Below are 23,597 nucleotides of genomic sequence, written 5' to 3'. Positions count from 1 at the left end.
GAGCTATCGAAGGGGCAAAGTGTTAGACAGAACCTCGACATCTGGTGCAGGAAGATGTGCTGGATTTTTGAGGAGGGAAGCAAAAAGGAGCATGCGTTCCCATACCGTAGTCGAACCAGGCCGCCTGGGTGAAAACCAGGAATCCTAACAGCTAGACCATATGGGATTTGGACACCTTAAACTGGCCATTGGCGCACTTTCCATACATGTGGTCAGTGTGGGCGCAGGATCTTGTAGTGGCCTGTTGCTTTAGGTCTGCGACTGTAACAATGTGATAATAATTTGGCAAAACAAGAATTATGCAAAAGGGCGGTTTTCTGATTTATATAGTGTTGTATGCATTCAAGGGATCTGTTTTTTTACTCACCCCGGGGGTTCAGTTTTTTGGGGCAGATTCCAGTGAACCTAGAATCTTCTGATCCGTAGTCAGACACGTTATCCATTGCGCCACTGGCCCACCAATAGTAAAGACCCCTGATTGCTACAGAGTTGTTGGTTTTAGATGTGACAGTGGCAAGCATTGCTGTCTGCTTATTCTCACCTTGTTTTCAGGAGGTAAGACCACCAACCCACCAGCCCACCAGCCCACCAGCCCCTCCCTGGTGGTCTAGTGGTTAGGATTCGGCGCTCTCACCGCCGCGGCCCGGGTTCGATTCCCGGTCAGGGAAAGCTCTTTTGGCTTCCAATTGTGGACTGCGAATTCTAGCTCTGCTAACAGCTGCGAGAAGGCCAGCTCCAAACCAAAAAAATGGTGAGCACTTAAAAAAAAGACCTCCTTCGAGCCGGAGTCTAACCAGCGACCTAAGGCTTGCCAACACTCCAACATACAGTCCTCCGCTCTACCAGCTGAGCTATCAAAGGGGCAAAGTGTTAGACAGAACCTCGACATATCACGGTCTTGTAGCTCTACTGCTGGCCAAAAAGTCACTTCTGGTGCAGGAAGATGTGCTGGATTTTTGAGGAGGGAATCAAAAAGGAGCATGCGTTCCCATACCGGGAGTCAAACCTGGGCCGCCTGGGTGAAAACCAGGAATCCTAAGCGCTAGACCATATGGGATTTGGAAACCTTAAACTGGCCATTGGCTTCTGGCGCACTTTCCATACATGTGGTCAGTGTGGGCGCAGGATCTTGTAGTGGCCTGTTGCTTTAGGTCTGCGACTGTAACAATGTGATAATAATTTGGCAAAACAAGAATTATCCAAAAGGACGGTTTTCTGAATTATATAGTGTTGTATAAATTCAAGGGATCTGTTTTTTTTTATTCACCCCGGGAGTTCAGTTTATTTGGGCAGATTCCTGTGATTGCTGAACTGATACCTCGAACTTGTAATTAAGCTCTTTTCCAGGTGAAAATACTTGTGTCATCCATTTGAAAACACACACGGCAACCGTTATCTAGAGGAAAAACTGCCTATTGTCACTCTGTCAAGATACAAAAATGACATTGTGGGGGTAACAATGAAAGTGAGACCAATTTTTAATCGGCAAAGTTGCTGATTATTTGCTCCTTCAGTTTAACTCAGTTTACAACTTATTCTAAATGTCCAGGTGACAAGTAGTGATAAGGCTTCAAAATGGCAAGCCCATGACATCAAAACCACATGGCATTATACCCTTCAAAGTAATGAAGCAGTTACAGAGTAGCGATGAAATTGTTCATTCGAAAATCAACTGGCTGCCAGCCTGCAGTTTATTTCCCCTATAATCGCCGAGCTTGTCGGAGTGCTTGTGAGACGAATGGCAATACCGAAGCATGTCCGTGTCTTCCCTAGATATTGGAAAGGGTGTGCAGAATATGTCTTTTTTGGAAAAAAAGAAGAATGCCTGAAGATTTGCCTTTTCTTCTGGATTTTGGAGAAGAGAAAAAAACACAACAACAAAATAAGCCGGAGAAAAACAAGCACAGAGCGAGCCAGCAAGGAGTCGAACCTAGAATCTTCTGATCCATAGTCAGACGCGTTATCCATTAAGCCACTGGCCCACCAATAGTAAAGACCCCTGATTGCTACAGAGTTGTTGGTTTTAGATGTGAAAGTGGCAAGCATTGCTGTCTGCTTATTCTCACCTTGTTTTCAGAAGGTAAGCCCACCAGCCCATCAGCCTACCAGCCCCTCCGCCTACCAGCCCCTCCCTGGTGGTCTAGTGGTTAGGATTCGGCGCTCTCACCGCCGCCGCCTGGGTTCGATTCCCGGTCAGGGAAAGCTCTTTTGGCTTCCAATTGTGGACTGCGAATTCTAGCTCTGCTAACAGCTGCGAGAAAGCCAGCTCCAATCCAAAAAAATGGTGAGCACTTGAAAAAATGACCTCCGTCGAACCAGCGACCTAAGGATTGCCAACACTCCAACCTACAGTCCTCCGCTCTACCAGCTGAGCTATCAAAGGGGCAAAGTGTGAGACAGAACCTCGATATATCACGGTCTTGTAGCTCTACTGCTGGCCAAAAAGTCACTTCTGCTGCAGGAAGATGTGCTGGATTTTTGAGGAGGGAATCAAAAAGGAGCATGCGTTCCCATACCGGGGGTCAAACCTGGGCCGCCTGGGTGAAAACCAGGAATCCTAAGCGCTAGACCATATGGGATTTGGAAACCTTAAACTGGCCTTTGGCTTCTGGCGCACTTTCCATACATGTGGTCAGTGTGGGCGCAGGATCTTGTAGTGGCCTGTTGCTTTAGGTCTGCGACTGTAACAATGTGATAATAATTTGGCAAAACAAGAACTATCCAAAAGGACGGTTTTCTGAATTATATAGTGTTGTATGCATTCAAGGGATCTGTTTTTTTTACTCACCCCGGGAGTTCAGTTTATTTGGGCAGATTCCTGTGATTGCTGAATTGATGCCTCGAACTGGTAATTAAGCTCTTTTCCAGGTGAAAATACTTGTGTCATCCATTTGAAAACACACATGGCAACCGTTATCTAGAGGAAACACTGCCTATTGTCACTCTGTCAAGATACAAAAATGACATTGTGAGGGTAACAATGAAAGTGAGACCAATTTTTAATCGGCAAAGTTGCTGATTATTCGCTCCTTCAGTTTAACTCAGTTTACAACTTATTCTAAACGTCCAGGTGGCAATTAGTGATAAGGCTTCAAAATGGCAAGCCCATGACATCAAAACCACATGGCATTATACCCTTCAAAAAAGTAATGAAGCAGTTACAGAGTAGCGATGAAATTGTTCATTCGAAAATCAACTGGCTGCCAGCCTGCAGTTTATTTCCCCTATAATCGCCGAGCTTGTCGGAGTGCTTGTGAGACGAATGGCAATACCGAAGCATGTCCGTGTTTTCCATAGACATCGAAAAGGGTGTGCAGAATATGTCTTTTTTGGAAAAAAAGAAGAATGCCTGAAGATTTGCCTTTTCTTCTGGATTTTGGAGAAGAGAAAAAAAACACAACAACAAAATAAGCCGGAGAAAAACAAGCTAGCCAGCCAGGAGTCGAACCTAGAATCTTCTGATCCGTAGTCAGACGCGTTATCCATTGCGCCACTGGCCCACCAATAGTAAAGACCCCTGATTGCTAAAGAGTTGTTGGTTTTAGATGAGACAGTGGCAAGCATTGCTGTCTGCTTATTCTCACCTTGTTTTCAGGAGGTAAGCCCACCAACCCACCAGCCCCCCCCTGGTGGTCTAGTGGTTAGGATTCGGCGCTCTCAACCTACAGTCCTCCGCTCTACCAGCTGAGCTATCAAAGGGGCAAAGTGTGAGACAGAACCTCGATATATCACGGTCTTGTAGCTCTACTGCTGGCCAAAAAGTCACTTCTGGTGCAGGAAGATGTGCTGGATTTTTGAGGAGGGAATCAAAAAGGAGCATGCGTTCCCATACCGGGGGTCAAACCTGGGCCGCCTGGGTGAAAACCAGGAATCCTAAGCGCTAGACCATATGGGATTTGGAAACCTTAAACTGGCCATTGGCTTCTGGCGCACTTTCCATACATGTGGTCAGTGTGGGCGCAGGATCTTGTAGTGGCCTGTTGCTTTAGGTCTGCGACTGTAACAATGTGATAATAATTTGGCAAAACAAGAATTATCCAAAAGGACGGTTTTCTGAATTATATAGTGTTGTATGCATTCAAGGGATCTGTTTTTTTTACTCACCCCGGGAGTTCAGTTTATTTGGGCAGATTCCTGTGATTGCTGAATTGATACCTCGAACTGGTAATTAAGCTCTTTTCCCGGTGAAAATACTTGTGTCATCCATTTGAAAACACACATGGCAACCGTTATCTAGAGGAAACACTGCCTATTGTCACTCTGTCAAGATACAAAAATGACATTGTGAGGGTAACAATGAAAGTGAGACCAATTTTTAATCGGCAAAGTTGCTGATTATTCGCTCCTTCAGTTTAACTCAGTTTACAACTTATTCTAAACGTCCAGGTGGCAATTAGTGATAAGGCTTCAAAATGGCAAGCCCATGACATCAAAACCACATGGCATTATACCCTTCAAAAAAGTAATGAAGCAGTTACAGAGTAGCGATGAAATTGTTCATTCGAAAATCAACTGGCTGCCAGCCTGCAGTTTATTTCCCCTATAATCGCCGAGCTTGTCGGAGTGCTTGTGAGACGAATGGCAATACCAAAGCATGTCCGTGTCTTCCCTAGACATCGAAAAGGGTGTGCAGAATATGTCTTTTTTGGAAAAAAAGAAGAATGCCTGAAGATTTGCTTTTTCTTCTGGATTTTGGAGAAGAGAAAAAAAACACAACAACAAAATAAGCCGGAGACAAACAAGCGAGCCAGCCAGGAGTCGAACCTAGAATCTTCTGATCCGTAGTCAGACGCGTTATCCATTGCGCCACTGGCCCACCAATAGCAAAGACCCCTGATTGCTACAGAGTTGTTGGTTTTAGATGAGACAGTGGCAAGCATTGCTGTCTGCTTATTCTCACCTTGTTTTCAGGAGGTAAGCCCACCAACCCACCAGCCCCCCCTGGTGGTCTAGTGGTTAGGATTCGGCGCTCTCAACCTACAGTCCTCCGCTCTACCAGCTGAGCTATCAAAGGGGCAAAGTGTGAGACAGAACCTCGATATATCACGGTCTTGTAGCTCTACTGCTGGCCAAAAAGTCACTTCTGGTGCAGGAAGATGTGCTGGATTTTTGAGGAGGGAAGCAAAAAGGAGCATGCGTTCCCATACTGGGAGTCAAACCTGGGCCGCCTGGGTGAAAACCAGGAATCCTAAGCGCTAGACCATATGGGATTTGGAAACCTTAAACTGGCCATTGGCTTCTGGCGCACTTTCCATACATGTGGTCAGTGTGGGCGCAGGATCTTGTAGTGGCCTGTTGCTTTAGGTCTGCGACTGTAACAATGTGATAATAATTTGGCAAAACAAGAATTATCCAAAAGGACGGTTTTCTGAATTATATAGTGTTGTATGCATTCAAGGGATCTGTTTTTTTTGTACTCACCCCGGGAGTTCAGTTTATTTGGGCAGATTCCTGTGATTGCTGAATTGATACCTCGAACTGGTAATTAAGCTCTTTTCCAGGTGAAAATACTTGTGTCATCCATTTGAAAACACACACGGCAACCGTTATCTAGAGGAAAAACTGCCTATTGTCACTCTGTCAAGATACAAAATGACATTGTGAGGGTAACAATGAAAGTGAGACCAATTTTTAATCGGCAAAGTTGCTGATTATTCGCTCCTTCAGTTTAACTCAGTTTACAACTTATTCTAAATGTCCAGGTGGCAATTAGTGATAAGGCTTCAAAATGGCAAGCCAATGACATCAAAATCACATGGCATTATACCCTTCAAAGTAATGAAGCAGTTACAGAGTAGCGATGAAATTGTTCATTCGAAAATCAACTGGCTGCCAGCCTGCAGTTTATTTCCCCTATAATCGCCGAGCTTGTTGGAGTGCTTGTGAGACGAACGGCAATACCGAAGCATGTCCGTGTCTTCCCTAGACATCGAAAAGGGTGTGCAGAATATGTCTTTTTTGGAAAAAAGAACAATGCCTGAAGATTTGCCTTTTCTTCTGGATTTTGGAGAAGAGAAAAAAAACACAACAACAAAATAAGCCGGAGAATAACAAGCACAGAGCAAGCCAGCCAGGAGTCGAACCTAGAATCTTTTGATCCGTAGTCAAACGTGTTATCCATTGCACCACTGGCTCACCAATAGTAATGACCCCTGATTGCTACAAAGTTGTTGGTTTTAGATGAGACAGTGGCAAGCATTGCTGTCTGCTTATTCTCACCTTGTTATCAGGAGGTAAGCCCACCAGCCCACCAGTCCACCAGCCCCTCCCTGGTGGTCTAGTGGTTAGGATTCAGCTCTCTCACGACCGCGTCCCGGGTTCGATTCCCGGTCAGTGAAAGCTCTTTTGGCTTCCAATTGTGGATTGCGAATTCAAGCTCTGCTAACAGCTGCGAGAAAGCCAGCTCCAAAGCAAAAAAAATGGTGAGCACTTGAAAAAAAGACCTCCTTCGAGCCGGCAACCTAAGGATTGCCAACACTCCAACCTACAGTCCTCCACTCTACCAGCTGAGCTATCGAAGGGGCAAAGTGTTAGACAGAACCTCGACATCTGGTGCAGGAAGATGTACTGGATTTTTGAGGAGGGAAACAAAAAGGAGCATGCGTTCCCATACCGGGAGTCGAACCCGGGCCTTCTGGGTGAAAACCAGGAATCCTAACCGCCAGACCATATGGGATTTGGACACCTTAAACTGGCCATTGGCGCACTTTCGATACATGTGGTCAGTGTGGGCGCAGGATCTTGTAGTGGCCTGTTGCTTTAGGTCTGCGACTGTAACAATGTGATAATAATTTGGCAAAACAAGAATTATCCAAAAGGACGGTTTTCTGAATTATATAGTGTTGTATGCATTCAAGGGATCTGTTTTTTTTACTCATCCCGGGGGTTAATTTTTTTTAGGCAGATTCCTGTGATTGCTGAATTGATACCTTGAACTGGTAATTAAGCTCTTGTCCAAGTGAAAATACTTGTGTCATGCATCTGAAAACACACATTGCAACCGTTATCTAGATGAAAATCTGCCTATCATCGGTCTGTCAAGGTACAAAATTGACATATTGTGAGGTTAATAATGAAAGTGAGACCAATTTTTTATCCACAAAGTTGCTGATTATTCGCTCGTTCAGTTTAATGCAGATTACAATTTATTCTCAATGTCCAGGTGGCAATTAGTGATAAGGCTTCAAAATGGCAAGCCCGTGATATCAAAACAACATGGCATTACACCCTTCAAAGTAATGAAGCAGTTACAGAGTAGCGATGAAATTGTTCATTCGAAAATCAACTGGCTGCCTGCCTGCAGTTTATTTCCCCTTTAATCGCCGAGCTTGTCGGAGTGCTTGTTTTCTTGGAAAAAAAGAAGAATGCCTGAAGATTTGCCTTTTCTTCTGGATTTTGGAGAAGAGAAAAAAAACACAACAACAAAATAAGCCGGAGAAAAACAAGCACAGAGCGAGCCAGCCAAGAGTCGAACCTTGAATCTTCTGATCCATAGTCAGACATGTTATCCATTGCGCCAAGGCCGGCACCCATTAGTTGAGGTAAAGATCCTAAAAGACGCATAGGGATGCGAGTTCGCGGCACACTCCGAACAGTGATGGAATTCCTGGAATGTGTCCGCTTTGACGCTGCTGATGCACGCGTACGTAATCATCATTCTCCCCCGTAATTTAATCGAACGTAAATTCGTCCCCCCCACTTTAATTTGGGAACTGTCCAAAGTAAACACTCTCACGTTGTGTATGTTTCATTCATACCGGACGCTGGAGGGCGCTCTCTCGCACAAAGTCCAAAACAGACTCGTAAAAGTACCAGCTCGTGACCACTATGTGACGCACGCTACAGGAAATACCTTATATGGACAAAAGCATCAAGCTGTCACTGGATAAAAAAAGTCGAAATGATTTGACAGACAAAACGTGAATATTCATTGCAACAAATACATGATTTGTGTTTTTGTGCATTTTCACAACAAAATACATGAATAACGCAGCGCTAACTAACTCATTTTTTAAAGTATAATATATTATTTTTTACAGTATAACATTATATTATTATATTTTCTGACTTATTCTGAAAGTCCCTGTTTTTGTGTGTGTGTGTTTTATTGTTATGTAATACTGGAATACTTAAAAAAATTTGCAACTTCAAATACAGTGAGAAATAGGCACAAAAACATTACTAGTGCAAAGATTAAGATTAACAACCGTTTTAATTTGCAAATATAAAGTCAATAAAAAAATTATAACAGCAGTGCAAATATATATGCATTTACAAATATTGTGAGAATACAAAAAGGCACAATAACAATAGTGTGAGGGCAAATATTAACAATCCTTTTAATGTCCATATATATTTTAAAGCCAATAAAACATTTAGAACAGTAGTGCAATTTTGACACATCAATTAAAAATAATAAACATTAAACCAAAAATGTTTACCACAGTAGTAAAATGTTTACATATCAGTGTAAAAATATAATAAATATCAAACCAAAACAAACATTTGCAGTGCAATTTTGACATCAGACTAAGAAAATAATAAATAGTAAACCAAGACAAACATTTACCACAGTAGTGCAATTTTGACATGTTAGCCAAAAAAAGTAAATCAAAACAAAAATGGACCACAGTGGTGCAATTATGACATATTCGCCCCTAAAAAAATAGTAAATCAAATATACCAAAACCAAAATAATGATAATAATAAAAACATAAACATACCATATATATATATAATGGTATCAAATATTTTTCCAACAGAGGCATGCAGCAGAGGAAACACACAGTAATTACACATTTTAGAGAAAGCTGTAATTGTTGGAGACTTGTAAATTGCACTATAAAGCAAACATTAAGTTACCAAATAAAAATATCACGTGCTGAAATAGCAGTTTTAAGAAGCTGGAGGGTTGCCATTTCCCTTTTTTCTTCATCTATAACCTCGTTCCTGCAGCACAGCCCTCCATTCACCATATGATTGAGTCTCAGACTCTTTGCAGAACCAGTTCAAGTACTGAAGATGTGATGGTGGCTTTCTCTCTTTGTTACACTTTCTGCGAAGAATGATGTCTGTCTTCTTCACATATTTTCTTGTGACAGTTCCAGTGCGCTCCCTCTCCAGTTTTCTCTTTCTATATTGCTGAGTGGAGTAAGGAACATCTTGACCGAATGTCTGTGTCTGAGCTGATGGTTGCAAAGCTGAAGGTAATGGGAGGTTGAAGAACATCACCTGTGAGGTACCTGTAGAGGATGGTGCTTAAGTGCCTTTCACTGTAGGAAGCTGCACAGATGGTAAAATGAAAGGGAGAGAGATGAGTAGTGCTGATGCAATGACAGGAAGGCCTTGATGTGATGTTGGAGCCTGGGAGATGGCCTGGGGTTGCGACCTCCCCTTAAGTTTTGCCTTCCCAGCAGTGTTTGGTGGCAGGATAAAAAGGTGAGGCTGAGCCAAATTGCCTGGATACGGAGTTGGTCCTTTCTGCATAGCTGCAGGAAGCGTCTCGGGTCCTGCCATGGGTGCGTCTGGGGCTTGGATACCCTGCTTCAAAATCTCCTGTTCCTGTGACTTGCCACGCCTGCTGAACCTGGGAAACATAAAACAACCAATATTAATAAACATTTAAGCAATACAAAAGATCAACTACTATATGTCATGACTATGACGCAGCAGCATGACACAGCTGAGATCACACAGCAGTCGTCTAATGTATTACTGCTTTTGTGAAATGGCTACTTTATTGAGATTAACATTGTATTATGAATAATTGATTCTTGCAGTCTGCTGAAGACAGCTGATCCATGTCATAAATCTTATCTTTCATAATGAAGAAGAAAACAGATGTTGAACTCTTGTTGATTTGTTTCTAGACCTGCAAAGCAGCCATGGTTACATTAAGGCTGATGATACAAAAAATTTTGAGAAGTGTTTCTTGGGTACGTTCCCCACTGAGAATGGGTAACAAATTTCAATCTGGATACTTCAGATCAATCTTGCGCTCTGTGTCTTACCTGGTTGCCTGTTGATGGCAATATTAACCAAAGTTGCCCAGCAGCATTGATCAAAAAAAGTTGCCGTGTAACATCAGCCCTTAGCTGCTTTAAGTTTAGGCTTAGCGGTGACAATGCTTATTTACTCACCATTGTGTGACTGTTGCAGCGTTCACTTCTGGGAGCTGGATTGTGGTCTCACTCATCACCTTAGCATTGGTGAGGATGCACTCTTGGATGTACTTGTGAGCACATGCTACCACAGTGAAGCGGGACACCCTCACTCCGTCACAGCGCACCACGTTTGGGTAGAGAGCACAGAGCCTTGTGAAAATGGCCTCCACCACTCGGTTGAAGTCAGGCCACTGTGCAGGACTATGAGCCCCAACGAAACACCTGCAATATACAACAGGATACATATTATTAATGTAAGATTGTTTTCATTGTGTGATCTTATTTTTATTTTCCATTTCCTAGTCTGTTTTGCTTTGTGTTGTCTAAATGTTCATTGATAATATCTGCCCATAGTTATGTTTTCTTTCTTTGTTTTGTTTTTAGATTGATGTTAAAATGTCATATCAATAAATCAGGTCTCTACTGGATTACTGTGTTGTGGAATTATTACAGGGTGTTGTTAGTCAGCCTGTCAGATTTTATTCACAATAATGACTGCATATTATCCCGCTTATTACATGGCTACTTACTAAAGTACAGTAAAAGACAAATTATTTGACACAACATATTGATACAAAATGATTTTACCGATTTAAGAAATGATTGCTTTGTTTCTGCTAAATTAATTATTCCAATGTAACATACTTAGCAACCTAATATATATTCAGAATTAAACGTAAATCACAACTAATAATTTATGTTATAACCAAGATAAGCTAGTCATGAAGGTGTCAGGTTACTAAACAAAAAAAGTTGTAGGTGATATTTCAGCTAGTTTCAGATATATATATATATATATATATATTAAAAAAAAATTTGTAAACCCTGTGAAATGAAAGATAATTTAAATGAAATAATTAAAAATAATTAAAAATGAAAAAAATAATTAAAAATGAAAGATAATTTAGGAAATTTTGATAGCATCAGTGAATACAAATATTCACATGATTCATAGATAAAGAAATCAATAAATTGTTGTTATTAGTTAAATGTGTCATAATGTATCCATTCCTTAATAACATATTATATTAACTAACAGTGTAAAATTATATCATTAATGAATCATTAGATAATAATTTGTAAAGATATCATTATGTTATTACTTTAACTTTACTTGTTGAGGTACATGACTAATTTAAAAAAAATCCATAACCACAATAACATATTAACAATTGGTTAATAGCTCTTTACCTCAACATGTAAAGTCATAAAATGATTCCTTTGAAAATCATTAGCTAATGATTAATTAAAGCTGACAACTGGAAGTTGAAGTAAATAGCTTTGGCCACTGTAGTAATTAAAATATACATTTACGTCATTAGTTAATATAATGTTATTAAAGGAATAGTTCGCCTAAAAATGATATTCAAGCCATGATTTACTCACCCTCAAGCCATTCGAGATGCATATGTCGATCTTTTTTCAGACAAACACATTTTCAGTTATTTTAGAAAATGATTTAGATCTTTCAGTGGTTATAATGTGTAGCTATGGGGCTCACCTCTTTGAAGTTCCGAAATGTGCATGCATCCTTCTCAAAAGTAATCCATCCGGCTCCAGGGGGGTAAACGAAGGCCTCTTGATGGTAATCCGTGCGGTTTTGTCGTAAAAATATACATATTTTAAAATTTATAAACGAAAATATCTGGCTTCCGGCCACGGTCGACGCGCGTTCACGGGAGAAGGATGTCGGCGTATGACGTATGGCGTATCGTAGGAAGCGTCGTGACGTAGAACGAACGCGCCAGCGCAGCCAGAGAGCAGAGCAAAACAAAACTACACTTGGGATTTCCGTGAAGAGTTATATAAAAGAGTATTTAAAAGAAAATGTCGGAGGATTTTGATATTAGAGAAGAGGATATTCAGTTTTTGGCTCAGCCCTATCTGTTTGAACCGGAGTACAGTGATGAAGAACTCAGGCATATGGAGGCGGCTGCATCAGCAGTGGCACAACTAACAGCCTCAAATAGACAGAGAGTCCGGGAGACATGGTGGTGCTCATGCAGGAGATGTGAGGCCATGCCAACAGAGGTCGAGAGTGTTTGCTGCCATGAATGGAAAACTGGAATGCCAACTTTGGAAGCCATTGATGCCGCTATTGAGATGACTGAGTCCAATTGTGTTACAGAAGATGATGGCTTTCCGCCTTTGTTGAGCCAAAGGGTTCTTGAAGTTATCTTCCGTTTACCTCGCATAAACTGGAGACGTCGTCCAAGGCCTGAAGGAACCGGGGGCAGACTAACGGTGGAGTAAGTTTCGTTTTGTGCAAGTAAGATGTTATTACAGGTGCGGCTGATCTATGTTATTCACAAATTGCATTTATTTTACAGTCAATTTCGTCTGGTAGCATACCGAGTTGTGCTTGAATGGATGCTGAAAGGAGAAAAACTAGGAAGAGGAAACCGTAAAGTTCTTCCCTCCTGTGTTGTTCAAGCCATAAGGGAAAAATACCCATCCCAGTCTGGATCCTATGTGGGTTTCAGAGAAGCAGATGATGCCTTTGCCATGATGTAGTGTACAAGTCTGCTACCTACTACATTATTTTTTTTGAATAAATACATATATTTCATATACTTTGTTTCCTGTGATGTTTAATTCAACAACTACATTGATTCAACCATGTTTATTTTGTGTTTAACTGGTAAACAAAATTTGTTTCAATTTTTGTAAATACAAATTTTTAAAAAATTTCTGTGTGGCTTTTGAAGTTCAGAAATAAATAATATTACACATACTTTTTTAAAAAAAGAAATGTTACTGATTTTAATTTCTAAACTGTTGCTATTATCACATCAATGCTTTTTCTTCAAGACAACAGTAATGTAACATGACATATAATAAAAAAAACAAGGAAATGTTAGATAAAAATAACTTTAAACTAAAAAAGATAATAAACAGTGCCCAATAATACTTTTATTAAATTCCCACTAAGGCACAAGAGTCTATGTAAAGCATTGTGTAGAGCCTTTACTTAGAAAATCTTGACTGGTGCTTTGAAATGGCATCTTCTTTGGCAGGTTTTGGCTTTCGTGCAATGTTTGCTGGTAATGTGGGAACAGTGAGTTGAGATGGAACAACAATGTTTGGGTTTCTACGGTACTCCAGAACTACATTAACCAGTTCATCTCTAAATGTTTGTGTGGTTGGTTCAAACAGTTTCTTAGCTACCCACTCCTTGGAGTGCTTGGGAAACACAACATTGTAGCGTTGTACTCCTAGAAAGAAACAAGACATACATGTTACTGTACTATATATTATTAGACTAATGTTAAACTACTGACCCATAAAAAAAAGCACTTTGCATTAAATTTCATAATTTGGAATTCACTATTGTTTTAAACTTTTGTTGTTGTAATGTTCTTTACTTACCAGAGGTGGTTGTGGCCTGTTTGCGATGTACATTTTCATTATGATCCATAATTGCAAGCTGTGTGCGTGCAAACATGGAAGAGTAATGAAAGTGCAAGTTCTTCGGACAGTACTTAAGTAGCATGGAGTGGAAAACTTCAAGCTTGCCTGTAAAATAAGGAAACATAATTAGTCTGGTGTTCTAAATAATCACTTTCCATATATACACACAATGTGATTTTGGTGTAACATACCTGTATGCTTAAACAGGGACATTTGCTGCAGGTCCTTCAAAATACCTTTGTCCAGAACTATTTTCTCCAGCGTATGGTATGCACGAGACTCTTTCATAATCCACCTCTTCCGTCTCTGTTGGTCAGGATTGAGGGCAGGATGGAGACATCTCTGTTCTAGGCCATCTTCGGTCCAACTATGTTCCCCAGAGATGTGATGAAGTATTGACTTCCATTTCCAGATTAAGTCCTACAAAACATAAGTTAAACAATTCATTATTTAATTTTAATTAAATCTACATCATCTTTGTAATGTTATATGGTGTACAAATTAAAACTTACTTCAGGGTCACCTCCACAACTAGAGCAGCAATACCACAAATGGTTGCAGATGCACTTGATCCAGGGCTGGAGATCTCTGTTGTCTTTGTATCTTGACAAGGACAGTAATTTCTTTAGCAACCCTGAGAAAACATTATTGATACGGTAATTACACAAAATATAATTGAATGTATATATACAAAGTACTTTTTTAATTACTAAAAGTAATCCTTGAGTAAAGGTTCACATTCAAACTAATTTTGAAAATTAAAAACAGTGTAGTTCATTTACAGATTTAAATTTTATCTGACACAATTTCTTACCCTTCACCACATGCCAAATGTCAAACTCATGGTGAATTAATGGATAATCCTCCCGCATGATCTTTCTTATGGATGGTGATCTGTCAGTGGTCAACACATCTACTTTGATGCCTTTCTCCAAAATTTGATTTAGGCCTCTTTTAAACCCAATGGGCTCCATGGCGGCTGAGCTAGATGCTTCTGTCACCTAAAAAAATTTAAGACACAACAAATATATTCTTTATATTAAGTATAAACAGGTTTTGTCTTTCTTTATAGTGTTTTCATTTAGGGTGTAATAAGTATAATATTCTGTATGTTTGTACATTACTTTACAAAGTATATTACCATTTGTGGTGTTAACTAATTAAAACTTTGCATAATTTTATACTGTATATATCAACATGTACACTCACCTGCACCAACTCAAAGTGTACAATTTTATCCGTTGTGTCATCCATAAGGCTGTATGTGTTATATTTTGCTGAAAAACCAGGGCTGTAGCAGGTAGGACATAAGATGAAACAATAAACTTTTTGTTTTTCATATTTCTTTTAATTATTGTAAGAAAGGTGTCTCATTTACCTGTCTGATCTCCCATCCCCAGATAAATGCACCTCATTCTGTAATGCATTTTGAAGCTGTAAATCGTTCAGAATCCCAGCTTGTTTTTCTTTGTAAGTAGCATCAACTGCAGGAATGAGGTATGAAGACTGCATTGAATAGAAAGCGGTTTTCTTTGGCACCTGTAAGTTCAGCAGTGCAGCCCAATCAGCAATGTTGACATAAGTTGCACCACTGAATAGGACACTTGCAGAAACCAGAAGATTGTTTAAAGGCATTCCCCGAACATCTTCACATGAACTCCAACGGCCCTGATGTTTGTTCTCGCATTCCCACAGCACTTCGATACGGCTCCCATTGGATTTTTTCTCGGTTCCAGTAATTAGTGCTCCACAATCCTGACATCTTCTAAACATCTTCATCACATTTGATTCGTTTACGATCCATTTTCTTTCCTTCCACTTCTCATTTTCTCTATCGTCCTCTGTAGTTGTAGTTGACGTTGATGATGTTGAGCTGGCAGGAACAAAACTTGAGTCCTTGTCTGATGGACATTGCATTGAAAGCATGCTGATATCGAGATCACAATCTTCAGATTGTAGTTCAGTCTGTGATGTCTGATCCTATGTGACAGACAGTAAATTGTAATCACAATTTTTAATTATAAAAATAGTGTGTAAAATCACACATTATTATAATCTACACATAGATACATTTTTCTAGTAATAATTAGAATTTTTTTTTAGATATTTAGATATCACAACTGACATAACTATCATAACTTGAAAAAAAATGCATGATAAAACACTTACTAAGTACTTACCGACTGATATAAACTTATGGGGGGTAAGGCTATGTATGTCCCAGAAGTTGATGGACCTGTCCTTCTGTCAAATGATTCTGGACTTATAAGCGTGAACTTGATTCCAGCCATAATTCCTTGATTCTCTTCTTTGCTTCTATGTTTAACTGGAGTTGACTGTGGAACACCCTCTAGTGCTGATATATCCAGGACAACTTTCTCCTGATCTTTTTCAGGTGAAGTGCAAAGCAGATTTGGCTGAGCCTGTACAGCAGGATCCCTTGGTGTTTCCTAAAACAATTCATAATGCAATAGTACATGTTTACATACATGTAGAGGTTAAAGTGAAAGTAATTTAACTAAAAGTAATTATGTAAACCACTGTTTGACAACATAATCCAAACAACACGACAACTGGGCAAAACATTGCGTGACAAAACGCATATGAGTACTTACTGACTGATAGAAACGTATTGGGGGGAAGGCAATGTATGTCCCAGATGTTGATGGACCTGTCCTTCTTGGAATTGATTCTGGACTTTTAAGCATCAATTTGAGTCCTGCCACAACTCCTTCATTCTCTTCTTTGCTGCTATGTTTGACTGGAGTTGACTGTGGAACACCTTCAAAAAATGCTGATGCACCCAGGACAACTGTCTCCTGATCCTTTTGTGTAACTGTGTAACAGAGACTTGACTGAGTAGTAACATCAGGATCCCCTGTGCTTCCTACAACAATAGATTGTACATGATTACATTTTAAAAGAAAAATTAAATATTTATACAACAGAAAAGTGTGTCCATGATATTTTAACGTCATGTCTTATCTTAAAACGTTAACTAGAACTTAATTAGTATTCGGTAAAATTAGGAAATAAAATGTTTAATGTCCCTTAACTTACTTATTATGATGTAATGTACAGACAGACGATTGTAATCGTGAAATAAGTCCCTAATGTGTGATACAAGACCGTATGGACTTATATAACAACCTGCTGCATATACATTATCCCTTACATGTAGCATCACAATCAATACACAAAATAATACACACTACAGTACAGAGTACTCAATACATACCGGATTTTGCGGGAAAAGCAGCACAGGTACAGGCACGGCTGACGATTTCAGAAGTGGTTTTGTTTTTCCAATCTTTGCCTCGTAATCGTCTGGACTGACATGTTCACTGCACATCCGATATTGCAAGAGTTTTTCCTTTGGTGTATTTATATCCCAACCAATAGCGAGCAGCCATAACTGCAATTGCTCAGAATCATGTACTGGGAATCGGTGAAATGCTACTGGTGCATCTTCCTTTGATGCCCGCGCGCGTAACCTTACAGTTTTACATATGTTTAAGCATCCAGGGTAGATGCAGGCCCGAAACATTTTAAGCCTAATAAAAAACTTAAGTATAGCTAAATCAAATAACTCTTCACGGAAATCCCGAGTGGAGTTTTGTTTTGCTCTGCTCTCTGGCTGCGCTGGCGCGTTCGTTCTACGTCACGACACTTCCTACGATACGCCATACGTCATACGCCGACATCCTTCTCCCATGAACGCGCGTCGACCGTGGCCGGAAGCCAGATATTTTCGTTTATAAAGTTTAAAATATGTATATTTTTACGACAAAACCGCACGGATTACCATCAAGAGGCCTTCGTTTACCCCCCTGGAGCCGGATGGATTACTTTTGAGAAGGATGCATGCAAATTTCGGAACTTCAAAGAGGTGAGCCCCATAGCTACACATTATAACCACTGAAAGATCTAAAACATTTTCTAAAATAACTGAAAATGTGTTCGTCTGAAAAAAGATTGACATATGCATCTCGAATGGCTTGAGGGTGAGTAAATCATGGCTTGAATATCATTTTTAGGCGAACTATTCCTTTAAGGAACTAATACATTAAAGTAAATTTAACTAATAAAATTGTATTTATTAATTTATCTATGAAACATATAGAATGTTTATTAGTTGCTGATGTAGTAATCATTAATTAATGGTTTAAGTTAGTCCTTCATTCGTTTACATTAACTCATGATTATCTGTGCATTCGTTAAGTATAAATTAATGGATATTTGTGCACCAGTGTTGTAAGTGTTACTTTTTTATTGATAAAAGATTCACTTACATTGCAAATGTTGGTTAGAAATTAATCGATGACCGTTATCTTCTTCTTCAGCGGTGATCCGCAAGTCTCCGGGGGTTCTTGACGTTATCAATTGTTGTTGATAACTTGTTACTATGAAGAATCACGGTTGAGGAACGAGCGCTGATTGGTCAATTTCTTGTTGTTACTGGGCGGAATCACAGTTGCGATACGAGCGCTGATTGGCTAATTCGCGGTTACTATACGAGCGCTGATTGGCCAATTCGCAGTTGCGATACGAGCGCCGATTGGCTAAAACATAAATTTCATGGTTGCAGCCGGGAACGTGATTGGCTGTCATAACAAAGAATAACCACGGCCTACAGGTGACATGGAACGCCACTGGCCCACCAATAGTAAAGACCCCTGATTGCTACAGAGTTGTTGGTTTTAGATGTGACAGTGGCAAGCATTGCTGTCTGCTTATTCTCACCTTGTTTTCAGGAAGTAAGCCCACCAGCCCACCAGCCCCTCCCTGGTGGTCAAGTGGTTAGGATTCGGCGCTCTCACCGCCGCGGCCTGGGTTCGATTTCCGGTCAGGGAAAGCTCTTTTGGCTTCCAATTGTGGACTGCGAATTCAAGCTCTGCTAACAGCTGCGAGAAAGCCAGCTCCAAACCAAAAAAATGGTGAGCACTTGAAAAAAAGACCTCCTTCGAGCCGGAGTCGAACCAGCGACCTAAGGATTGCCAACACTCCAACCTACAGTCCTCCGCTCTACCAGCTGAGCTATCGAAGGGGCAAAGTGTTAGACAGAACCTCGACATATCACGGTCTTGTAGCTCTACTGCTGGCCAAAAAGTCACTTCTGGTGCAGGAAGATGTGCTGGATTTTTGAGGAGGGAATCAAAAAGGAGCATGCGTTCCCATACCGGGAGTCAAACCTGGGCCGCCTGGGTGAAAACCAGGAATCCTAAGCGCTAGACCATATGGGATTTGGAAACCTAAAACTGGCCATTGGCTTCTGGCGCACTTTCCATACATGTGGTCAGTGTGGGCGCAGGATCTTGTAGTGGCCTGTTGCTTTAGGTCTGCGACTGTAACAATGTGATAATAATTTGGCAAAACAAGAATTATCCAAAAGGACGGTTTTCTGAATTATATAGTGTTGTATGCATTCAAGGGATCTGTTTTTTTTACTCACCCCGGGAGTTCAGTTTATTTGGGCAGATTCCTGTGATTGCTGAATTGATACCTTGAACTGGTAATTAAGCTCTTGTCCAGGTGAAAATACTTGTGTCATGCATCTGAAAACACACATTGCAACCGTTATCTAGATGAAAATCTGACTATCATCGGTCTGTCAAAGTACAAAATTGACATATTGTGAGGTTAATAATGAAAGTGAGACCAATTTTTAATCCGCAAATTTGCTGATTATTCGCTCGTTCAGTTTAATGCAGATTACAATTTATTCTCAATGTCCAGGTGGCAATTAGTGATAAGGCTTCAAAATGGCAAGCCCGTGACATCAAAACAACATGGAATTACACCCTTCAAAGCAATACCGAAGCATGTCCGTGTCTTCCCTAGACATCGGAAAGGGTGTGCAGAATATGTCTTTTTTGGAAAAAAAGAAGAAAGCCTGAAGATTTGCCTTTCCTTCTGGATTTTGGAGAAGAAAAAAAAACACAACAACAAAATAAGCTGGAGAAAAAACAAGCACAGAGCACGCCAGCCAGGAGTCGAACCTAGAATCTTCTGATCCGTAGTCAGACGCATTATCCATTGCACCACTGGCCCACCGCTAGTAAAGACACCTGATTGCTACAGAGTTGTTGGTTTTAGATGAGACAGTGGCAAGCTAAGGATTGCCAACACTCCAACCTACAGTCCTCCGCTCTACCAGCTGAGCTATCGAAGGGGCAAAGTGTTAGACAGAACCTCGACGTCTGGTGCAGGAAGATGAGCTGGATTTTTGAGGAGGGAAGCAAAAAGGAGCATGCATTCCCATACCGGGAGTCGAACCCAGGCCGCCTGGGAGAAAACCAGGAATCCTAACCGCTAGACCATATGGGATTTGGACACCTTAAACTGGCCATTTGCGCACTTTCCATACATGTGGTCAGTGTGGGCGCAGGATCTTGTAGTGGCCTGTTGCTTTAGGTCTGCGACTGTAACAATGTGATAATAATTTGGCAAAACAAGAATTATCCAAAAGGACGGTTTTCTGATTTATATAGTGTTGTATGCATTCAAGGGATCTGTTTTTTTACTCACCCCGGGGGTTCAGTTTTTTGGGGCAGATTCCAGTGAACCTAGAATCTTCTGATCCGTAGTCAGACGCGTTATCCATTGCGCCACTGGCCCACCAATAGTAAAGACCCCTGATTGCTACAGAGTTGTTGGTTTTAGATGTGACAGTGGCAAGCATTGCTGTCTGCTTATTCTCACCTTGTTTTCAGGAGGTAAGCCCACCAACCCACCAGCCCCACCCTGGTGGTCTAGTGGTTACGATTCGGCGCTCTCACCGCTGCGGCCCGGGTTCGATTCCTAGTCAGGGAAAGCTCTTTTGGCTTCCAATTGTGGACTGCGAATTCTAGCTCTGCTAACAGCTGCGAGAAAGCCAGCTCCAAACCAAAAAAATGGTGAGCCCTTGAAAAAAAGACCTCCTTCGAGCCGGAGTCGAACCAGCGACCTAAGGATTGCCAACACTCCAACCTACAGTCCTCTGCTCTACCAGCTGAGCTATCAAAGGGGAAAAGTGTTAGACAGAACCTCGACATTTCACGGTCTTGTAGCTCTACTGCTGGCCAAAAAGTCACTTCTGGCGCAGGAAGATGTGCTGGATTTTTGAGGAGGGAATCAAAAAGGAGCATGCGTTCCCATACCGGGAGTCAAACCTGGGCCGCCTGGGTGAAAACCAGGAATCCTAAGCGCTAGACCATATGGGATTTGGAAACCTTAAACGGGCCATTGGCTTCTGGTGCACTTTCCATACATGTGGTCAGTGTGGGCGCAGGATCTTGTAGTGGCCTGTTGCTTTAGGTCTGCGACTGTAACAATGTGATAATAATTTGGCAAAACAAGAATTATCCAAAAGGACGGTTTTCTGAATTATATAGTGTTGTATGCATTCAAGGGATCTGTTTTTTTTACTCTCCCCGGCACAAAAGGCACAATAACAATAGTGTGAGGGCAAATATTAACAATCCTTTTAATCTCCATATATATTTTAAAGCCAATAAAACATTTAGAACAGTAGTGCAATTTTGACACATCAATTAAAAATAATAAACAGTAAACCAAAAATGTTTACCACAGTAGTAAAATGTTTACATATCAGTGTAAATAATATAATAAATATCAAACCAAAACAAACACAATAACAATAGTGTGAGGGCAAATATTAACAACCCTTTTAATCTCCATATACATTTTAAAGCCAATACAACATTTAGAACAGTAGTGCAATTTTGACACATCAATTAAAAATAATAAACAGTAAACCAAAAATGTTTACCACAGTAGTAAACTTTTTACATATCAGTGTAAAAATATAATAAATATCAAACCAAAACAAACATTTGCAGTGCAATTTTGACATCAGACTAAGAAAATAATAAATAGTAAACCAAGACAAACATCTACCACAGTAGTGCAATTTTGACATGTTAGCCAAAAAAAAGTATATCAAAACAAAAATGGACCACAGTAGTGCAATTATGACATATTCGCCCCTAAAAAAATAGTAAATCAAATATACCAAAACCAAAATAATGATAATAATAAAAACATAAACATACCATATATATATAATGGTATCAAATATTTTTCCAACAGAGGCATGCAGCAGAGGAAACACACAGTAATTACACATTTTAGAGAAAGCTGTCATTGTTGGAGACTATTAAATTGCACTATAAAGCAAACATTAAGTTACCAAATAAAAATATCACGTGCTGAAATAGCAGTTTTAAGAAGCTGTAGGGTTGCCATTTCCTTTTTTTCTTCATCTATAACCTCGTTCCTGCAGCACAGCCCTCCATTCACCATATGATTGAGTCTCAGACTCTTTGCAGAACCAGTTGCCAAAGTACTGAAGATGTGATGGTGGCTTTCTCTCTTTGTTACACTTTCTGCAAAGAATGATGTCTGTCTTCTTCACATATTTTCTTGTGACAGTTCCAGTGCGCTCCCTCTCCAGTTTTCTCTTTCTGTATTGCTGAGTGGAGTAAGGAACATCTTGACCGGATGTCTGTGTCTGAGCTGATGGTTGCAAAGCTGAAGGTAATGGGAGGTTGAAGAACATCACCTGTGAGGTACCTGTAGAGGATGGCGCTTAAGTGCCTTTCACTGTAGGAAGCTGCACAGATGGTAAAATGAAAGGGAGAGAGATGAGTAGTGCTGATGCAATGACAGGAAGGCCTTGATGTGATGTTGGAGCGTGGGAGATGGCCTGGGGTTGCGACCTCCCCTTAAGTTTTGCCTTCCCAGCAGTGTTTGGTGGCAGGATAAAAAGGTGAGGCTGAGCCAAATTGCCTGGATACAGAGTTGGTCCTTTCTGCATAGCTGCAGGAAGCGTCTCGGGTCCTGCCATGGGTGCGTCTCGGGCTTGGATACCCTGCTTCAAAATCTCCTTTTCCTGTGACTTGCCACGCCTGCTGAACCTGGGAAACATAAAACAACAGATATTAATAAACATTTAAGCAATACAAAAGATCAACTACTATTTGTCATGACTATGACGCAGCAGCATGACACAGCTGAGATCACACAGCAGTCGTCTAATGTATTACTGCTTTTGTGAAATGGCTACTTTATTGAGATTAACATTGTATTATGAATTATTGATTCTTGCAGTCTGCTGAAGACAGCTGATCCATGTCATAAATCTTATCTTTCATAATGAAGAAGAAAACAGAAGTTGAACTCTTGTTGATTTGTTTCTAGACCTGCAAAGCAGCCATGGTTACATTAAGGCTGATGATACAAAAAAATTTGAGAAGTGTTTCTTGGGTACGTTCCCCACTGAGAATGGGTAACAAATTTTAGGCTTAAACTAAGTTTAGGCTTAGTGGTGACAATGCTTATTTACTCACCATTGTGTGACTGTTGCAGCGTTCACTTCTGGGAGCTGGATTGTGGTCTCACTCATTACCTTAGCATTGGTGAGGATGCACTCTTGGATGTACTTGTGAGCACATGCTACCACAGTGAAGCGGGACACCCTCACTCCGTCACAGCGCACCACGTTTGGGTAGAGAGCACAGAGCCTTGTGAAAATGGCCTCCACCACTCGGTTGAAGTCAGGCCACTGTGCAGGACTATGAGCCCCAACGAAACACCTGCAAATTACAACAGGATACATATTATTAATGTAAGATTGTTTTCATTGTGTGATCTTATTTTTATTTTCCCTTTCTTAGTCTGTTTTGCTTTGTGTTGTCTAAATGTTCATTGATAAAATCTGCCCATAGTTATGTTTTCTTTCTTTGTTTTGTTTTTAGATTGATGTTAAAATGTCATATCAATAAATCAGGTCTCTACTGGATTACTGTGTTGTGGAATTATTACAGGGTGTTGTTAGTCAGCCAGTCAGATTTTATTCACAATAATGACTGCATATTATCCCGCTTATTACATGGCTACTTACTAAAGTACAGTAAAAGACAAATTATTTGACACAACATATTGATACAAAATGATTTTACCGATTTAAGAAATGATTGCTTTGTTTCTGCTAAATTAATTATTTCAATGTAACATACTTAG

The 23,597-nt window shown here is 40.4% G+C and overlaps 1 protein-coding gene and 9 non-coding genes across 10 annotated transcripts in view; 2 read left to right on the top strand and 8 right to left on the bottom strand.

Moving 5' to 3' along the window:
- The window catches only part of LOC132118917 (putative nuclease HARBI1), a gene marked incomplete at its 3' end in the record, with an annotated part of 265,948 nt that overhangs the window by 136,279 nt on the left and 106,072 nt on the right, over nt 1-23,597 (bottom strand). The window lies entirely within an intron of this gene.
- trnae-cuc (transfer RNA glutamic acid (anticodon CUC)) lies at nt 597-668 on the top strand. The gene has a single exon. It is a non-coding gene; the product is annotated as a tRNA-Glu (tRNA).
- On the top strand, nt 2,130-2,201 carry trnae-cuc (transfer RNA glutamic acid (anticodon CUC)). The gene has a single exon. It is a non-coding gene; the product is annotated as a tRNA-Glu (tRNA).
- Nucleotides 3,428-3,500, bottom strand: trnar-acg (transfer RNA arginine (anticodon ACG)). Its single transcript has one exon. It is a non-coding gene; the product is annotated as a tRNA-Arg (tRNA).
- Nucleotides 4,744-4,816, bottom strand: trnar-acg (transfer RNA arginine (anticodon ACG)). The gene has a single exon. It is a non-coding gene; the product is annotated as a tRNA-Arg (tRNA).
- trnar-acg (transfer RNA arginine (anticodon ACG)) lies at nt 6,063-6,135 on the bottom strand. The gene has a single exon. It is a non-coding gene; the product is annotated as a tRNA-Arg (tRNA).
- On the bottom strand, nt 6,605-6,676 carry trnae-uuc (transfer RNA glutamic acid (anticodon UUC)). Its single transcript has one exon. It is a non-coding gene; the product is annotated as a tRNA-Glu (tRNA).
- trnay-gua (transfer RNA tyrosine (anticodon GUA)) lies at nt 18,534-18,621 on the bottom strand. The gene is given in 2 exon segments: nt 18,534-18,569; nt 18,585-18,621. It is a non-coding gene; the product is annotated as a tRNA-Tyr (tRNA).
- On the bottom strand, nt 19,830-19,901 carry trnae-uuc (transfer RNA glutamic acid (anticodon UUC)). Its single transcript has one exon. It is a non-coding gene; the product is annotated as a tRNA-Glu (tRNA).
- Nucleotides 20,493-20,580, bottom strand: trnay-gua (transfer RNA tyrosine (anticodon GUA)). The gene is given in 2 exon segments: nt 20,493-20,528; nt 20,544-20,580. It is a non-coding gene; the product is annotated as a tRNA-Tyr (tRNA).

This window comes from Carassius carassius, chromosome 38, assembly GCF_963082965.1.
Source record: "Carassius carassius chromosome 38, fCarCar2.1, whole genome shotgun sequence".
Taxonomy (NCBI): domain Eukaryota; kingdom Metazoa; phylum Chordata; class Actinopteri; order Cypriniformes; family Cyprinidae; genus Carassius; species Carassius carassius.
The sequence above is the reverse complement of the archived record's forward strand: the minus strand, read 5'-3'. Positions and strand labels throughout refer to the sequence as shown.